Source organism: Taudactylus pleione, unplaced genomic scaffold (assembly GCF_031769625.1).
Source record: "Taudactylus pleione unplaced genomic scaffold, aTauple2 ptg000147l, whole genome shotgun sequence".
NCBI classification, from domain to species: domain Eukaryota; kingdom Metazoa; phylum Chordata; class Amphibia; order Anura; family Myobatrachidae; genus Taudactylus; species Taudactylus pleione.
This window is the reverse complement of record NW_028284549.1, coordinates 1486909-1505555: the sequence shown is the minus strand read 5'-3', so window position 1 is coordinate 1505555 and position 18647 is coordinate 1486909. Positions and strand designations below refer to the sequence as shown.

General features: G+C 60.6%; 1 protein-coding gene across 4 annotated transcripts in view; it reads left to right on the top strand.

Moving 5' to 3' along the window:
* Nucleotides 1-438: 438 nt before the first annotated feature.
* The window catches only part of LOC148522301 (uncharacterized), a 46185-nt gene continuing 27976 nt past the window's right edge, over nt 439-18647 (top strand). For 3 of the 4 annotated variants that reach the window (XR_015878754.1, XM_088474083.1, XM_088474084.1), the window contains exon 1: nt 439-489. The gene's annotated coding sequence lies outside the window, so the exon portion shown is untranslated. Of the gene's footprint in view, nt 546-18647 lie in introns of all 4 variants that reach the window. The other variant, XM_088474085.1, reaches the window with a different exon arrangement.

Sequence of the window (18647 nt, the reverse complement as noted above, 5' to 3'; positions counted from 1 at the left end):
TGTAATACATCTGGTCAACACCTTCGCTTTTTACTATGTTGATGGGTGCAAGCTTACCGCTAGGCAACCTAGGCGCCTGCCTAGGGCACCGGCACCCGCGGCAATAAAGGGGCCCACAGCGGCACTGACAGCAGTGCTAATAATGAGTCACACTGACTCATTACAGCACACTGCTGCCGGCCATAACTAAGAGGGAGGAGACGGTCTGGTTCTCCTCCCCTCCTCTTACCTTATCTTGAGTGGCACCTCCTTCAGCATCTGCGCCCTCCCCTACCTGATTAAATTTAGCACCGGCCGGCCAATGATAGCTTGCAGACCGGCAGCTAATTGCTGGCGACCAGTGGCATATTAAATGTAGTGCTGAGCATGAGCCAGTCACAGCTCGCAGACCGGCAGCCAATCAGCGGCGGCCGCGTGGCCTCCCCTAATTGGCTGTCAGTTCACGAGTCATGGAGCCAAAACGAAACTGTATGCGGAGCGGCGATGCCGGTGAGGGAATGGAGCTAGCGGTGCTGTGTGAAGGGGGTGCTTCGTGGTGTGGGAAGGTGCGATGAGTTGCGGTGCTGTGTGGGATGGTGTGGTGTGGGGAGGTGCTGTACTGTGTGGGGAGTGTTGGTGCTTTGTGGTGTTGGGAGGTGCGGTGAGTTGCTGTACTGTGTGTTGGGGAAGTACTGTGGTGTGGGCAGGTGAGTTGCTATCTGGTGTGGGAAGGTGCTGTGCGGTGTGGGGATGTGCGGTGGTGTGGGAAGGTGCTGTATGGTGTGGGGAGGTGCGGTGTGGGAAGGTGCTGTGCTGTGTGGGAAGGTGCTGTGCGGTGTGGGGATGTGCGGTGCTGTGTGGGATGGTGTGGTGTGGGGAGGTGCGGTGTGGGGAGGTGCTGTATGGTGTGGGGAGGTGCGGTGTGGGAAGGTGCTGTGCTCTGTGCGGTGTGGGAAGGTGCGGTGCTGTGTGGGATGGTGTGGTGTGGGGAGGTGCTGTACTGTGTGGGGAGTGTTGGTGCTTTGTGGTGAGGGGGTTTTGGTGCTTTGTGGTGTTGGGAGGTGCTGTATGGTGTGGGGAGGTGCGGTGTGGGAAGGTGCTGTGCGGTGTGGGGATGTGTGGTGCTGTGTGGGATGGTGTGGTGTGGGGAGGTGCTGTATGGTGTGGGGAGGTGCGGTGTGGGAAGGTGCTGTGCTCTGTGCGGTGTGGGAAGGTGCGGTGCTGTGTGGGATGGTGTGGTGTGGGGAGGTGCTGTACTGTGTGGGGAGTGTTGGTGCTTTGTGGTGAGGGGGTTTTGGTGCTTTGTGGTGTTGGGAGGTGCGGTGAGTTGCTGTACTGTGTGTTGGGGAAGTACTGTGGTGTGGGCAGGTGAGTTGCTATCTGGTGTGGGAAGGTGCTGTGCGGTGTGGGGATGTGCGGTGGTGTGGGAAGGTGCTGTATGGTGTGGGGAGGTGCGGTGTGGGAAGGTGCTGTGCTGTGTGGGAAGGTGCTGTGCGGTGTGGGGATGTGCGGTGCTGTGTGGGATGGTGTGGTGTGGGGAGGTGCGGTGTGGGGAGGTGCTGTATGGTGTGGGGAGGTGCGGTGTGGGAAGGTGCTGTGCTCTGTGCGGTGTGGGAAGGTGCGGTGCTGTGTGGGATGGTGTGGTGTGGGGAGGTGCTGTACTGTGTGGGGAGTGTTGGTGCTTTGTGGTGAGGGGGTTTTGGTGCTTTGTGGTGTTGGGAGGTGCTGTATGGTGTGGGGAGGTGCGGTGTGGGAAGGTGCTGTGCGGTGTGGGGATGTGTGGTGCTGTGTGGGATGGTGTGGTGTGGGGAGGTGCTGTATGGTGTGGGGAGGTGCGGTGTGGGAAGGTGCTGTGCTCTGTGCGGTGTGGGAAGGTGCGGTGCTGTGTGGGATGGTGTGGTGTGGGGAGGTGCTGTACTGTGTGGGGAGTGTTGGTGCTTTGTGGTGAGGGGGTTTTGGTGCTTTGTGGTGTTGGGAGGTGCGGTGAGTTGCTGTACTGTGTGTTGGGGAAGTACTGTGGTGTGGGCAGGTGAGTTGCTATCTGGTGTGGGAAGGTGCTGTGCAGTGTGGGGATGTGCGGTGGTGTGGGAAGGTGCTGTATGGTGTGAGGAGATGCGGTGTGGGAAGGTGCTGTATGGTGTGGGGAGGTGCTGTGTGGGAAGGTGCTGTGCGGTGTGGGGATGTGCGGTGCTGTGTGGGATGGTGTGGTGTGGGGAGGTGCGGTGTGGGAAGGTGTTGTGCTGTGTGGGAAGGTGTTGTGCGGTGTGGGAAGGTGCGGTGCTGTGTGGGATGGTGTGGTGTGGGGAGGTGCTGTACTGTGTGGGGAGTGTTGGTGCTTTGTGGTGTTGGGAGGTGCGGTGAGTTGCTGTACTGTGTGTTGGGGAAGTACTGTGGTGTGGGCAGGTGAGTTGCTATCTGGTGTGGGAAGGTGCTGTGCGGTGTGGGGATGTGCGGTGGTGTGGGAAGGTGCTGTATGGTGTGGGGAGGTGCGGTGTGGGAAGGTGCTGTGCGGGAAGGTGCTGTGCGGTGTGGGGATGTGCTGTGTGGGATGGTGTGGTGTGGGGAGGTGCTGTATGGTGTGGGGAGGTGCGGTGTGGGGAGGTGCTGTATGGTGTGGGGAGGTGCGGTGTGGGAAGGTGCTGTGCTCTGTGCGGTGTGGGAAGGTGCGGTGCTGTGTGGGATGGTGTGGTGTGGGGAGGTGCTGTACTGTGTGGGGAGTGTTGGTGCTTTGTGGTGAGGGGGTTTTGGTGCTTTGTGGTGTTGGGAGGTGCTGTATGGTGTGGGGAGGTGCGGTGTGGGAAGGTGCTGTGCGGTGTGGGGATGTGTGGTGCTGTGTGGGATGGTGTGGTGTGGGGAGGTGCTGTATGGTGTGGGGAGGTGCGGTGTGGGAAGGTGCTGTGCTCTGTGCGGTGTGGGAAGGTGCGGTGCTGTGTGGGATGGTGTGGTGTGGGGAGGTGCTGTACTGTGTGGGGAGTGTTGGTGCTTTGTGGTGAGGGGGTTTTGGTGCTTTGTGGTGTTGGGAGGTGCGGTGAGTTGCTGTACTGTGTGTTGGGGAAGTACTGTGGTGTGGGCAGGTGAGTTGCTATCTGGTGTGGGAAGGTGCTGTGCAGTGTGGGGATGTGCGGTGGTGTGGGAAGGTGCTGTATGGTGTGAGGAGATGCGGTGTGGGAAGGTGCTGTATGGTGTGGGGAGGTGCTGTGTGGGAAGGTGCTGTGCGGTGTGGGGATGTGCGGTGCTGTGTGGGATGGTGTGGTGTGGGGAGGTGCGGTGTGGGAAGGTGTTGTGCTGTGTGGGAAGGTGTTGTGCGGTGTGGGAAGGTGCGGTGCTGTGTGGGATGGTGTGGTGTGGGGAGGTGCTGTACTGTGTGGGGAGTGTTGGTGCTTTGTGGTGTTGGGAGGTGCGGTGAGTTGCTGTACTGTGTGTTGGGGAAGTACTGTGGTGTGGGCAGGTGAGTTGCTATCTGGTGTGGGAAGGTGCTGTGCGGTGTGGGGATGTGCGGTGGTGTGGGAAGGTGCTGTATGGTGTGGGGAGGTGCGGTGTGGGAAGGTGCTGTGCTGTGTGGGAAGGTGCTGTGCGGTGTGGGGATGTGCGGTGCTGTGTGGGATGGTGTGGTGTGGGGAGGTGCTGTATGGTGTGGGGAGGTGCGGTGTGGGGAGGTGCTGTATGGTGTGGGGAGGTGCGGTGTGAAGGGGGTGCTTCGTGGTGTGGGAAGGTGCGATGAGTTGCGGTGCTGTGTGGGATGGTGTGGTGTGGGGAGGTGCTGTACTGTGTGGGGAGTGTTGGTGCTTTGTGGTGTTGGGAGGTGCGGTGAGTTGCTGTACTGTGTGTTGGGGAAGTACTGTGGTGTGGGCAGGTGAGTTGCTATCTGGTGTGGGAAGGTGCTGTGCGGTGTGGGGATGTGCGGTGGTGTGGGAAGGTGCTGTATGGTGTGGGGAGGTGCGGTGTGGGAAGGTGCTGTGCTGTGTGGGAAGGTGCTGTGCGGTGTGGGGATGTGCGGTGCTGTGTGGGATGGTGTGGTGTGGGGAGGTGCTGTATGGTGTGGGGAGGTGCGGTGTGGGGAGGTGCTGTATGGTGTGGGGAGGTGCGGTGTGGGAAGGTGCTGTGCTCTGTGCGGTGTGGGAAGGTGCGGTGCTGTGTGGGATGGTGTGGTGTGGGGAGGTGCTGTACTGTGTGGGGAGTGTTGGTGCTTTGTGGTGAGGGGGTTTTGGTGCTTTGTGGTGTTGGGAGGTGCTGTATGGTGTGGGGAGGTGCGGTGTGGGAAGGTGCTGTGCGGTGTGGGGATGTGTGGTGCTGTGTGGGATGGTGTGGTGTGGGGAGGTGCTGTATGGTGTGGGGAGGTGCGGTGTGGGAAGGTGCTGTGCTCTGTGCGGTGTGGGAAGGTGCGGTGCTGTGTGGGATGGTGTGGTGTGGGGAGGTGCTGTACTGTGTGGGGAGTGTTGGTGCTTTGTGGTGAGGGGGTTTTGGTGCTTTGTGGTGTTGGGAGGTGCGGTGAGTTGCTGTACTGTGTTTTGGGGAAGTACTGTGGTGTGGGCAGGTGAGTTGCTATCTGGTGTGGGAAGGTGCTGTGCAGTGTGGGGATGTGCGGTGGTGTGGGAAGGTGCTGTATGGTGTGAGGAGATGCGGTGTGGGAAGGTGCTGTATGGTGTGGGGAGGTGCGGTGTGGGAAGGTGCTGTGCTGTGTGGGAAGGTGCTGTGCGGTGTGGGGATGTGCGGTGCTGTGTGGGATGGTGTGGTGTGGGGAGGTGCGGTGTGGGAAGGTGTTGTGCTGTGTGGGAAGGTGTTGTGCGGTGTGGGAAGGTGCGGTGCTGTGTGGGATGGTGTGGTGTGGGGAGGTGCTGTACTGTGTGGGGAGTGTTGGTGCTTTGTGGTGTTGGGAGGTGCGGTGAGTTGCTGTACTGTGTGTTAGGGAAGTACTGTGGTGTGGGCAGGTGAGTTGCTATCTGGTGTGGGAAGGTGCTGTGCGGTGTGGGGATGTGCGGTGGTGTGGGAAGGTGCTGTATGGTGTGGGAAGGTGCTGTGCGGTGTGGGGATGTGCGGTGCTGTGTGGGATGGTGCGGTGTGGGGAGGTGCTGTATGGTGTGGGGAGGTGCGGTGTGGGGAGGTGCTGTATGGTGTGGGGAGGTGCGGTGTGGGAAGGTGCTGTGCTCTGTGCGGTGTGGGAAGGTGCGGTGCTGTGTGGGATGGTGTGGTGTGGGGAGGTGCTGTACTGTGTGGGGAGTGTTGGTGCTTTGTGGTGAGGGGGTTTTGGTGCTTTGTGGTGTTGGGAGGTGCGGTGAGTTGCTGTACTGTGTGTTGGGGAAGTACTGTGGTGTGGGCAGGTGAGTTGCTATCTGGTGTGGGAAGGTGCTGTGCAGTGTGGGGATGTGCGGTGGTGTGGGGAGGTGCTGTATGGTGTGGGGAGGTGCGGTGTGGGAAGGTGCTGTATGGTGTGGGGAGGTGCGGTGTGGGAAGGTGCTGTGCTGTGTGGGAAGGTGCTGTGCGGTGTGGGGATGTGCGGTGCTGTGTGGGATGGTGTGGTGTGGGGAGGTGCGGTGTGGGAAGGTGTTGTGCTGTGTGGGAAGGTGTTGTGCGGTGTGGGAAGGTGCGGTGCTGTGTGGGATGGTGTGGTGTGGGGAGGTGCTGTACTGTGTGGGGAGTGTTGGTGCTTTGTGGTGTTGGGAGGTGCGGTGAGTTGCTGTACTGTGTGTTGGGGAAGTACTGTGGTGTGGGCAGGTGAGTTGCTATCTGGTGTGGGAAGGTGCTGTGCGGTGTGGGGATGTGCGGTGGTGTGGGAAGGTGCTGTATGGTGTGGGGAGGTGCGGTGTGGGAAGGTGCTGTGCTGTGTGGGAAGGTGCTGTGCGGTGTGGGGATGTGCGGTGCTGTGTGGGATGGTGTGGTGTGGGGAGGTGCTGTATGGTGTGGGGAGGTGCGGTGTGGGGAGGTGCTGTATGGTGTGGGGAGGTGCGGTGTGAAGGGGGTGCTTCGTGGTGTGGGAAGGTGCGATGAGTTGCGGTGCTGTGTGGGATGGTGTGGTGTGGGGAGGTGCTGTACTGTGTGGGGAGTGTTGGTGCTTTGTGGTGTTGGGAGGTGCGGTGAGTTGCTGTACTGTGTGTTGGGGAAGTACTGTGGTGTGGGCAGGTGAGTTGCTATCTGGTGTGGGAAGGTGCTGTGCGGTGTGGGGATGTGCGGTGGTGTGGGAAGGTGCTGTATGGTGTGGGGAGGTGCGGTGTGGGAAGGTGCTGTGCTGTGTGGGAAGGTGCTGTGCGGTGTGGGGATGTGCGGTGCTGTGTGGGATGGTGTGGTGTGGGGAGGTGCTGTATGGTGTGGGGAGGTGCGGTGTGGGGAGGTGCTGTATGGTGTGGGGAGGTGCGGTGTGGGAAGGTGCTGTGCTCTGTGCGGTGTGGGAAGGTGCGGTGCTGTGTGGGATGGTGTGGTGTGGGGAGGTGCTGTACTGTGTGGGGAGTGTTGGTGCTTTGTGGTGAGGGGGTTTTGGTGCTTTGTGGTGTTGGGAGGTGCTGTATGGTGTGGGGAGGTGCGGTGTGGGAAGGTGCTGTGCGGTGTGGGGATGTGTGGTGCTGTGTGGGATGGTGTGGTGTGGGGAGGTGCTGTATGGTGTGGGGAGGTGCGGTGTGGGAAGGTGCTGTGCTCTGTGCGGTGTGGGAAGGTGCGGTGCTGTGTGGGATGGTGTGGTGTGGGGAGGTGCTGTACTGTGTGGGGAGTGTTGGTGCTTTGTGGTGAGGGGGTTTTGGTGCTTTGTGGTGTTGGGAGGTGCGGTGAGTTGCTGTACTGTGTGTTGGGGAAGTACTGTGGTGTGGGCAGGTGAGTTGCTATCTGGTGTGGGAAGGTGCTGTGCAGTGTGGGGATGTGCGGTGGTGTGGGAAGGTGCTGTATGGTGTGAGGAGATGCGGTGTGGGAAGGTGCTGTATGGTGTGGGGAGGTGCGGTGTGGGAAGGTGCTGTGCTGTGTGGGAAGGTGCTGTGCGGTGTGGGGATGTGCGGTGCTGTGTGGGATGGTGTGGTGTGGGGAGGTGCGGTGTGGGAAGGTGTTGTGCTGTGTGGGAAGGTGTTGTGCGGTGTGGGAAGGTGCGGTGCTGTGTGGGATGGTGTGGTGTGGGGAGGTGCTGTACTGTGTGGGGAGTGTTGGTGCTTTGTGGTGTTGGGAGGTGCGGTGAGTTGCTGTACTGTGTGTTAGGGAAGTACTGTGGTGTGGGCAGGTGAGTTGCTATCTGGTGTGGGAAGGTGCTGTGCGGTGTGGGGATGTGCGGTGGTGTGGGAAGGTGCTGTATGGTGTGGGGAGGTGCGGTGTGGGAAGGTGCTGTGCTGTGTGGGAAGGTGCTGTGCGGTGTGGGGATGTGCGGTGCTGTGTGGGATGGTGCGGTGTGGGGAGGTGCTGTATGGTGTGGGGAGGTGCGGTGTGGGGAGGTGCTGTATGGTGTGGGGTGGTGCGGTGTGGGAAGGTGCTGTGCTCTGTGCGGTGTGGGAAGGTGCGGTGCTGTGTGGGATGGTGTGGTGTGGGGAGGTGCTGTACTGTGTGGGGAGTGTTGGTGCTTTGTGGTGAGGGGGTTTTGGTGCTTTGTGGTGTTGGGAGGTGCTGTATGGTGTGGGGAGGTGCGGTGTGGGAAGGTGCTGTGCGGTGTGGGGATGTGTGGTGCTGTGTGGGATGGTGTGGTGTGGGGAGGTGCTTTATGGTGTGGGGAGGTGCGGTGTGGGAAGGTGCTGTGCTCTGTGCGGTGTGGGAAGGTGCGGTGCTGTGTGGGATGGTGTGGTGTGGGGAGGTGCTGTACTGTGTGGGGAGTGTTGGTGCTTTGTGGTGAGGGGGTTTTGGTGCTTTGTGGTGTTGGGAGGTGCGGTGAGTTGCTGTACTGTGTGTTGGGGAAGTACTGTGGTGTGGGCAGGTGAGTTGCTATCTGGTGTGGGAAGGTGCTGTGCAGTGTGGGGATGTGCGGTGGTGTGGGAAGGTGCTGTATGGTGTGAGGAGATGCGGTGTGGGAAGGTGCTGTATGGTGTGGGGAGGTGCGGTGTGGGAAGGTGCTGTGCGGTGTGGGAAGGTGCTGTGCGGTGTGGGGATGTGCGGTGCTGTGTGGGATGGTGTGGTGTGGGGAGGTGCGGTGTGGGAAGGTGTTGTGCTGTGTGGGAAGGTGTTGTGCGGTGTGGGAAGGTGCGGTGCTGTGTGGGATGGTGTGGTGTGGGGAGGTGCTGTACTGTGTGGGGAGTGTTGGTGCTTTGTGGTGTTGGGAGGTGCGGTGAGTTGCTGTACTGTGTGTTGGGGAAGTACTGTGGTGTGGGCAGGTGAGTTGCTATCTGGTGTGGGAAGGTGCTGTGCGGTGTGGGGATGTGCGGTGGTGTGGGAAGGTGCTGTATGGTGTGGGGAGGTGCGGTGTGGGAAGGTGCTGTGCGGGAAGGTGCTGTGCGGTGTGGGGATGTGCGGTGCTGTGTGGGATGGTGTGGTGTGGGGAGGTGCTGTATGGTGTGGGGAGGTGCGGTGTGGGGAGGTGCTGTATGGTGTGGGGAGGTGCGGTGTGGGAAGGTGCTGTGCTCTGTGCGGTGTGGGAAGGTGCGGTGCTGTGTGGGATGGTGTGGTGTGGGGAGGTGCTGTACTGTGTGGGGAGTGTTGGTGCTTTGTGGTGAGGGGGTTTTGGTGCTTTGTGGTGTTGGGAGGTGCTGTATGGTGTGGGGAGGTGCGGTGTGGGAAGGTGCTGTGCGGTGTGGTGCTGTGTGGGATGGTGTGGTGTGGGGAGGTGCTGTATGGTGTGGGGAGGTGCGGTGTGGGAAGGTGCTGTGCTCTGTGCGGTGTGGGAAGGTGCGGTGCTGTGTGGGATGGTGTGGTGTGGGGAGGTGCTGTACTGTGTGGGGAGTGTTGGTGCTTTGTGGTGAGGGGGTTTTGGTGCTTTGTGGTGTTGGGAGGTGCGGTGAGTTGCTGTACTGTGTGTTGGGGAAGTACTGTGGTGTGGGCAGGTGAGTTGCTATCTGGTGTGGGAAGGTGCTGTGCAGTGTGGGGATGTGCGGTGGTGTGGGAAGGTGCTGTATGGTGTGAGGAGATGCGGTGTGGGAAGGTGCTGTATGGTGTGGGGAGGTGCGGTGTGGGAAGGTGCTGTGCTGTGTGGGAAGGTGCTGTGCGGTGTGGGGATGTGCGGTGCTGTGTGGGATGGTGTGTTGTGGGGAGGTGCGGTGTGGGAAGGTGTTGTGCTGTGTGGGAAGGTGTTGTGCGGTGTGGGATGGTGTGGTGTGGGGAGGTGCTGTACTGTGTGGGGAGTGTTGGTGCTTTGTGGTGTTGGGAGGTGCGGTGAGTTGCTGTACTGTGTGTTGGGGAAGTACTGTGGTGTGGGCAGGTGAGTTGCTATCTGGTGTGGGAAGGTGCTGTGCGGTGTGGGGATGTGCGGTGGTGTGGGAAGGTGCTGTATGGTGTGGGGAGGTGCGGTGTGGGAAGGTGCTGTGCTGTGTGGGAAGGTGCTGTGCTGTGTGGGGATGTGCGGTGCTGTGTGGGATGGTGTGGTGTGGGGAGGTGCTGTATGGTGTGGGGAGGTGCGGTGTGGGAAGGTGCTGTGCGGTGTGGGAAGGTGCGGTGCTGTGTGGGATGGTGTGGTGTGGGGAGGTGCTGTACTGTGTGGGGAGTGTTGTTGCTTTGTGGTGAGGGGGTTTTGGTGCTTTGTGGTGTTGGGAGGTGCTGTATGGTGTGGGGAGGTGCGGTGTGGGAAGGTGCTGTGCGGTGTGGGGATGTGCGGTGCTGTGTGGGATGGTGTGGTGTGGGGAGGTGCTGTATGGTGTGGGGAGGTGCGGTGTGGGAAGGTGCTGTGCTCTGTGCGGTGTGGGAAGGTGCGGTGCTGTGTGGGATGGTGTGGTGTGGGGAGGTGCTGTACTGTGTGGGGAGTGTTGGTGCTTTGTGGTGAGGGGGTTTTGGTGCTTTGTGGTGTTGGGAGGTGCTGTATGGTGTGGGGAGGTGCGGTGTGGGAAGGTGCTGTGCGGTGTGGGGATGTGTGGTGCTGTGTGGGATGGTGTGGTGTGGGGAGGTGCTGTATGGTGTGGGGAGGTGCGGTGTGGGAAGGTGCTGTGCTCTGTGCGGTGTGGAAAGGTGCGGTGCTGTGTGGGATGGTGTGGTGTGGGGAGGTGCTGTACTGTGTGGGGAGTGTTGGTGCTTTGTGGTGAGGGGGTTTTGGTGCTTTGTGGTGTTGGGAGGTGCGGTGAGTTGCTGTACTGTGTGTTGGGGAAGTACTGTGGTGTGGGCAGGTGAGTTGCTATCTGGTGTGGGAAGGTGCTGTGCAGTGTGGGGATGTGCTGTGGTGTGGGAAGGTGCTGTATGGTGTGAGGAGATGCGGTGTGGGAAGGTGCTGTATGGTGTGGGGAGGTGCGGTGTGGGAAGGTGCTGTGCTGTGTGGGAAGGTGCTGTGCGGTGTGGGGATGTGCGGTGCTGTGTGGGATGGTGTGGTGTGGGGAGGTGCGGTGTGGGAAGGTGTTGTGCTGTGTGGGAAGGTGTTGTGCGGTGTGGGAAGGTGCGGTGCTGTGTGGGATGGTGTGGTGTGGGGAGGTGCTGTACTGTGTGGGGAGTGTTGGTGCTTTGTGGTGTTGGGAGGTGCGGTGAGTTGCTGTACTGTGTGTTGGGGAAGTACTGTGGTGTGGGCAGGTGAGTTGCTATCTGGTGTGGGAAGGTGCTGTGCGGTGTGTGGATGTGCGGTGGTGTGGGAAGGTGCTGTATGGTGTGGGGAGGTGCGGTGTGGGAAGGTGCTGTGCTGTGTGGGAAGGTGCTGTGCGGTGTGGGGATGTGCGGTGCTGTGTGGGATGGTGTGGTGTGGGGAGGTGCTGTATGGTGTGGGGAGGTGCGGTGTGGGGAGGTGCTGTATGGTGTGGGGAGGTGCGGTGTGAAGGGGGTGCTTCGTGGTGTGGGAAGGTGCGATGAGTTGCGGTGCTGTGTGGGATGGTGTGGTGTGGGGAGGTGCTGTACTGTGTGGGGAGTGTTGGTGCTTTGTGGTGTTGGGAGGTGCGGTGAGTTGCTGTACTGTGTGTTGGGGAAGTACTGTGGTGTGGGCAGGTGAGTTGCTATCTGGTGTGGGAAGGTGCTGTGCGGTGTGGGGATGTGCGGTGGTGTGGGAAGGTGCTGTATGGTGTGGGGAGGTGCGGTGTGGGAAGGTGCTGTGCTGTGTGGGAAGGTGCTGTGCGGTGTGGGGATGTGCGGTGCTGTGTGGGATGGTGTGGTGTGGGGAGGTGCTGTATGGTGTGGGGAGGTGCGGTGTGGGGAGGTGCTGTATGGTGTGGGGAGGTGCGGTGTGGGAAGGTGCTGTGCTCTGTGCGGTGTGGGAAGGTGCGGTGCTGTGTGGGATGGTGTGGTGTGGGGAGGTGCTGTACTGTGTGGGGAGTGTTGGTGCTTTGTGGTGAGGGGGTTTTGGTGCTTTGTGGTGTTGGGAGGTGCTGTATGGTGTGGGGAGGTGCGGTGTGGGAAGGTGCTGTGCGGTGTGGGATGGTGTGGTGTGGGGAGGTGCTGTATGGTGTGGGGAGGTGCGGTGTGGGAAGGTGCTGTGCTCTGTGCGGTGTGGGAAGGTGCGGTGCTGTGTGGGATGGTGTGGTGTGGGGAGGTGCTGTACTGTGTGGGGAGTGTTGGTGCTTTGTGGTGAGGGGGTTTTGGTGCTTTGTGGTGTTGGGAGGTGCGGTGAGTTGCTGTACTGTGTGTTGGGGAAGTACTGTGGTGTGGGCAGGTGAGTTGCTATCTGGTGTGGGAAGGTGCTGTGCAGTGTGGGGATGTGCGGTGGTGTGGGAAGGTGCTGTATGGTGTGAGGAGATGCGGTGTGGGAAGGTGCTGTATGGTGTGGGGAGGTGCGGTGTGGGAAGGTGCTGTGCTGTGTGGGAAGGTGCTGTGCGGTGTGGGGATGTGCGGTGCTGTGTGGGATGGTGTGGTGTGGGGAGGTGCGGTGTGGGAAGGTGTTGTGCTGTGTGGGAAGGTGTTGTGCGGTGTGGGAAGGTGCGGTGCTGTGTGGGATGGTGTGGTGTGGGGAGGTGCTGTACTGTGTGGGGAGTGTTGGTGCTTTGTGGTGTTGGGAGGTGCGGTGAGTTGCTGTACTGTGTGTTAGGGAAGTACTGTGGTGTGGGCAGGTGAGTTGCTATCTGGTGTGGGAAGGTGCTGTGCGGTGTGGGGATGTGCGGTGGTGTGGGAAGGTGCTGTATGGTGTGGGGAGGTGCGGTGTGGGAAGGTGCTGTGCTGTGTGGGAAGGTGCTGTGCGGTGTGGGGATGTGCGGTGCTGTGTGGGATGGTGCGGTGTGGGGAGGTGCTGTATGGTGTGGGGAGGTGCGGTGTGGGGAGGTGCTGTATGGTGTGGGGAGGTGCGGTGTGGGAAGGTGCTGTGCTCTGTGCGGTGTGGGAAGGTGCGGTGCTGTGTGGGATGGTGTGGTGTGGGGAGGTGCTGTACTGTGTGGGGAGTGTTGGTGCTTTGTGGTGAGGGGGTTTTGGTGCTTTGTGGTGTTGGGAGGTGCTGTATGGTGTGGGGAGGTGCGGTGTGGGAAGGTGCTGTGCGGTGTGGGGATGTGTGGTGCTGTGTGGGATGGTGTGGTGTGGGGAGGTGCTGTATGGTGTGGGGAGGTGCGGTGTGGGAAGGTGCTGTGCTCTGTGCGGTGTGGGAAGGTGCGGTGCTGTGTGGGATGGTGTGGTGTGGGGAGGTGCTGTACTGTGTGGGGAGTGTTGGTGCTTTGTGGTGAGGGGGTTTTGGTGCTTTGTGGTGTTGGGAGGTGCGGTGAGTTGCTGTACTGTGTGTTGGGGAAGTACTGTGGTGTGGGCAGGTGAGTTGCTATCTGGTGTGGGAAGGTGCTGTGCAGTGTGGGGATGTGCGGTGGTGTGGGAAGGTGCTGTATGGTGTGAGGAGATGCGGTGTGGGAAGGTGCTGTATGGTGTGGGGAGGTGCGGTGTGGGAAGGTGCTGTGCTGTGTGGGAAGGTGCTGTGCGGTGTGGGGATGTGCGGTGCTGTGTGGGATGGTGTGGTGTGGGGAGGTGCGGTGTGGGAAGGTGTTGTGCTGTGTGGGAAGGTGTTGTGCGGTGTGGGAAGGTGCGGTGCTGTGTGGGATGGTGTGGTGTGGGGAGGTGCTGTACTGTGTGGGGAGTGTTGGTGCTTTGTGGTGTTGGGAGGTGCGGTGAGTTGCTGTACTGTGTGTTGGGGAAGTACTGTGGTGTGGGCAGGTGAGTTGCTATCTGGTGTGGGAAGGTGCTGTGCGGTGTGGGGATGTGCGGTGGTGTGGGAAGGTGCTGTATGGTGTGGGGAGGTGCGGTGTGGGAAGGTGCTGTGCTGTGTGGGAAGGTGCTGTGCGGTGTGGGGATGTGCGGTGCTGTGTGGGATGGTGTGGTGTGGGGAGGTGCTGTATGGTGTGGGGAGGTGCGGTGTGGGGAGGTGCTGTATGGTGTGGGGAGGTGCGGTGTGGGAAGGTGCTGTGCTCTGTGCGGTGTGGGAAGGTGCGGTGCTGTGTGGGATGGTGTGGTGTGGGGAGGTGCTGTACTGTGTGGGGAGTGTTGGTGCTTTGTGGTGAGGGGGTTTTGGTGCTTTGTGGTGTTGGGAGGTGCTGTATGGTGTGGGGAGGTGCAGTGTGGGAAGGTGCTGTGCGGTGTGGGGATGTGTGGTGCTGTGTGGGATAGTGTGGTGTGGGGAGGTGCTGTATGGTGTGGGGAGGTGCGGTGTGGGAAGGTGCTGTGCTCTGTGCGGTGTGGGAAGGTGCGGTGCTGTGTGGGATGGTGTGGTGTGGGGAGGTGCTGTACTGTGTGGGGAGTGTTGGTGCTTTGTGGTGAGGGGGTTTTGGTGCTTTGTGGTGTTGGGAGGTGCGGTGAGTTGCTGTACTGTGTGTTGGGGAAGTACTGTGGTGTGGGCAGGTGAGTTGCTATCTGGTGTGGGAAGGTGCTGTGCAGTGTGGGGATGTGCGGTGGTGTGGGAAGGTGCTGTATGGTGTGAGGAGATGCGGTGTGGGAAGGTGCTGTATGGTGTGGGGAGGTGCGGTGTGGGAAGGTGCTGTGCTGTGTGGGAAGGTGCTGTGCGGTGTGGGGATGTGCGGTGCTGTGTGGGATGGTGTGGTGTGGGGAGGTGCGGTGTGGGAAGGTGTTGTGCTGTGTGGGAAGGTGTTGTGCGGTGTGGGATGGTGTGGTGTGGGGAGGTGCTGTACTGTGTGGGGAGTGTTGGTGCTTTGTGGTGTTGGGAGGTGCGGTGAGTTGCTGTACTGTGTGTTGGGGAAGTACTGTGGTGTGGGCAGGTGAGTTGCTATCTGGTGTGGGAAGGTGCTGTGCGGTGTGGGGATGTGCGGTGGTGTGGGAAGGTGCTGTATGGTGTGGGGAGGTGCGGTGTGGGAAGGTGCTGTGCTGTGTGGGAAGGTGCTGTGCGGTGTGGGGATGTGCGGTGCTGTGTGGGATGGTGTGGTGTGGGGAGGTGCTGTATGGTGTGGGGAGGTGCGGTGTGGGAAGGTGCTGTGCGGTGTGGGAAGGTGCGGTGCTGTGTGGGATGGTGTGGTGTGGGGAGGTGCTGTACTGTGTGGGGAGTGTTGTTGCTTTGTGGTGAGGGGGTTTTGGTGCTTTGTGGTGTTGGGAGGTGCTGTATGGTGTGGGGAGGTGCGGTGTGGGAAGGTGCTGTGCGGTGTGGGGATGTGCGGTGCTGTGTGGGATGGTGTGGTGTGGGGAGGTGCTGTATGGTGTGGGGAGGTGCGGTGTGGGAAGGTGCTGTGCTCTGTGCGGTGTGGGAAGGTGCGGTGCTGTGTGGGATGGTGTGGTGTGGGGAGGTGCTGTACTGTGTGGGGAGTGTTGGTGCTTTGTGGTGAGGGGGTTTTGGTGCTTTGTGGTGTTGGGAGGTGCGGTGAGTTGCTGTACTGTGTGTTGGGGAAGTACTGTGGTGTGGGCAGGTGAGTTGCTATCTGGTGTGGGAAGGTGCTGTGCAGTGTGGGGATGTGCGGTGGTGTGGGAAGGTGCTGTATGGTGTGAGGAGATGCGGTGTGGGAAGGTGCTGTATGGTGTGGGGAGGTGCGGTGTGGGAAGGTGCTGTGCTGTGTGGGAAGGTGCTGTGCGGTGTGGGGATGTGCGGTGCTGTGTGGGATGGTGTGGTGTGGGGAGGTGCGGTGTGGGAAGGTGCTGTGCTGTGTGGGAAGGTGTTGTGCGGTGTGGGAAGGTGCGGTGCTGTGTGGGATGGTGTGGTGTGGGGAGGTGCTGTACTGTGTGGGGAGTGTTGGTGCTTTGTGGTGAGGGGGTTTTGGTGCTTTGTGGTGTTGGGAGGTGCGGTGAGTTGCTGTACTGTGTGTTGGGGAAGTACTGTGGTGTGGGCAGGTGAGTTGCTATCTGGTGTGGGAAGGTGCTGTGCGGTGTGGGGATGTGCGGTGGTGTGGGAAGGTGCTGTATGGTGTGAGGAGATGCGGTGTGGGAAGGTGCTGTATGGTGTGGGGAGGTGCGGTATGGTGTGGGGAGGTGCGGTGTGGGAAGGTGCTGTGCGGTGTGGGGATGTGCGGTGCTGTGTGGGATGGTGTGGTGTGGGGAGGTGCTGTATGGTGTGGGGAGGTGCGGTGTGGGGAGGTGCTGTATGGTGTGGGGAGGTGCGGTGTGGGAAGGTGCTGTGCTCTGTGCGGTGTGGGAAGGTGCGGTGCTGTGTGGGATGGTGTGGTGTGGGGAGGTGCTGTACTGTGTGGGGAGTGTTGGTGCTTTGTGGTGAGGGGGTTTTGGTGCTTTGTGGTGTTGGGAGGTGCTGTATGGTGTGGGGAGGTGCGGTGTGGGAAGGTGCTGTGCGGTGTGGGGATGTGTGGTGCTGTGTGGGATGGTGTGGTGTGGGGAGGTGCTGTATGGTGTGGGGAGGTGCGGTGTGGGAAGGTGCTGTGCTCTGTGCGGTGTGGGAAGGTGCGGTGCTGTGTGGGATGGTGTGGTGTGGGGAGGTGCTGTACTGTGTGGGGAGTGTTGGTGCTTTGTGGTGAGGGGGTTTTGGTGCTTTGTGGTGTTGGGAGGTGCGGTGAGTTGCTGTACTGTGTGTTGGGGAAGTACTGTGGTGTGGGCAGGTGAGTTGCTATCTGGTGTGGGAAGGTACTGTGCAGTGTGGGGATGTGCGGTGGTGTGGGAAGGTGCTGTATGGTGTGAGGAGATGCGGTGTGGGAAGGTGCTGTATGGTGTGGGGAGGTGCGGTGTGGGAAGGTGCTGTGCTGTGTGGGAAGGTGCTGTGCGGTGTGGGGATGTGCGGTGCTGTGTGGGATGGTGTGGTGTGGGGAGGTGCGGTGTGGGAAGGTGTTGTGCTGTGTGGGAAGGTGTTGTGCGGTGTGGGAAGGTGCGGTGCTGTGTGGGATGGTGTGGTGTGGGGAGGTGCTGTACTGTGTGGGGAGTTTTGGTGCTTTGTGGTGTTGGGAGGTGCGGTGAGTTGCTGTACTGTGTGTTGGGGAAGTACTGTGGTGTGGGCAGGTGAGTTGCTATCTGGTGTGGGAAGGTGCTGTGCGGTGTGGGGATGTGCGGTGGTGTGGGAAGGTGCTGTATGGTGTGGGGAGGTGCGGTGTGGGAAGGTGCTGTGCTGTGTGGGAAGGTGCTGTGCGGTGTGGGGATGTGCGGTGCTGTGTGGGATGGTGTGGTGTGGGGAGGTGCTGTATGCTGTGGGGAGGTGCGGTGTGGGAAGGTGCTGTGCGGTGTGGGAAGGTGCGGTGCTGTGTGGGATGGTGTGGTGTGGGGAGGTGCTGTACTGTGTGGGGAGTGTTGTTGCTTTGTGGTGAGGGGGTTTTGGTGCTTTGTGGTGTTGGGAGGTGCTGTATGGTGTGGGGAGGTGCGGTGTGGGAAGGTGCTGTGCGGTGTGGGGATGTGCGGTGCTGTGTGGGATGGTGTGGTGTGGGGAGGTGCTGTATGGTGTGGGGAGGTGCGGTGTGGGAAGGTGCTGTGCTCTGTGCGGTGTGGGAAGGTGCGGTGCTGTGTGGGATGGTGTGGTGTGGGGAGGTGCTGTACTGTGTGGGGAGTGTTGGTGCTTTGTGGTGAGGGGGTTTTGGTGCTTTGTGGTGTTGGGAGGTGCGGTGAGTTGCTGTACTGTGTGTTGGGGAAGTACTGTGGTGTGGGCAGGTGAGTTGCTATCTGGTGTGGGAAGGTGCTGTGCAGTGTGGGGATGTGCGGTGGTGTGGGAAGGTGCTGTATGGTGTGAGGAGATGCGGTGTGGGAAGGTGCTGTATGGTGTGGGGAGGTGCGGTGTGGGAAGGTGCTGTGCTGTGTGGGAAGGTGCTGTGCGGTGTGGGGATGTGCGGTGCTGTGTGGGATGGTGTGGTGTGGGGAGGTGCGGTGTGGGAAGGTGCTGTGCTGTGTGGGAAGGTGTTGTGCGGTGTGGGAAGGTGCGGTGCTGTGTGGGATGGTGTGGTGTGGGGAGGTGCTGTACTGTGTGGGGAGTGTTGGTGCTTTGTGGTGAGGGGGTTTTGGTGCTTTGTGGTGTTGGGAGGTGCGGTGAGTTGCTGTACTGTGTGTTGGGGAAGTACTGTGGTGTGGGCAGGTGAGTTGCTATCTGGTGTGGGAAGGTGCTGTGCGGTGTGGGGATGTGCGGTGGTGTGGGAAGGTGCTGTATGGTGTGAGGAGATGCGGTGTGGGAAGGTGCTGTATGGTGTGGGGAGGTGCGGTGTGGGAAGGTGCTGTGCGGTGTGGGGATGTGCGGTGCTGTGTGGGATGGTGTGGTGTGGGGAGGTGCTGTATGGTGTGGGGAGGTGCGGTGTGGGAAGGTGCTGTGCTCTGTGCGGTGTGGGAAGGTGCGGTGCTGTGTGGGATGGTGTGGTGTGGGGAGGTGCTGTACTGTGTGGGGAGTGTTGGTGCTTTGTGGTGAGGGGGTTTTGGTGCTTTGTGGTGTTGGGAGGTGCGGTGAGTTGCTGTACTGTGTGTTGGGGAAGTACTGTGGTGTGGGCAGGTGAGTTGCTATCTGGTGTGGGAAGGTGCTGTGCAGTGTGGGGATGTGCGGTGGTGTGGGAAGGTGCTGTATGGTGTGAGGAGATGCGGTGTGGGAAGGTGCTGTATGGTGTGGGGAGGTGCGGTGTGGGAAGGTGCTGTGCTGTGTGGGAAGGTGCTGTGCGGTGTGGGGATGTGCGGTGCTGTGTGGGATGGTGTGGTGTGGGGAGGTGCGGTGTGGGAAGGTGTTGTGCTGTGTGGGAAGGTGTTGTGCGGTGTGGGAAGGTGCGGTGCTGTGTGGGATGGTGTGGTGTGGGGAGGTGCTGTACTGTGTGGGGAGTGTTGGTGCTTTGTGGTGAGGGGGTTTTGGTGCTTTGTGGTGTTGGGAGGTGCGGTGAGTTGCTGTACTGTGTGTTGGGGAAGTACTGTGGTGTGGGCAGGTGAGTTGCTATCTGGTGTGGGAAGGTGCTGTGCGGTGTGGGGATGTGCGGTGGTGTGGGAAGGTGCTGTATGGTGTGAGGAGATGCGGTGTGGGAAGGTGCTGTATGGTGTGGGGAGGTGCGGTGTGGGAAGGTGCTGTGCTGTGTGGGGAGATGCGGTGTGGGAAGGTGCGGTGCTGTGTGGGATGGTGTGGTGTGGGGAGGTGCTGTACTGTGTGGGGAGTGTTGGTGCTTTGTGGTGAGGGAGTTTTGGTGCTTCGTGGTGTGGGAAGGTGCGATGAGTTGCGGTGCTGTGTGGGATGGTGTGGTGTGGGGAGGTGCTGTACTGTGTGGGGAGTGTTGGTGCTTTGTGGTGAGGGGGTTTTGGTGCTTTGTGGTGTTGGGAGGTGCGGTGAGTTGCTGTACTGTGTGTTGGGGAAGTACTGTGGTGTGGGC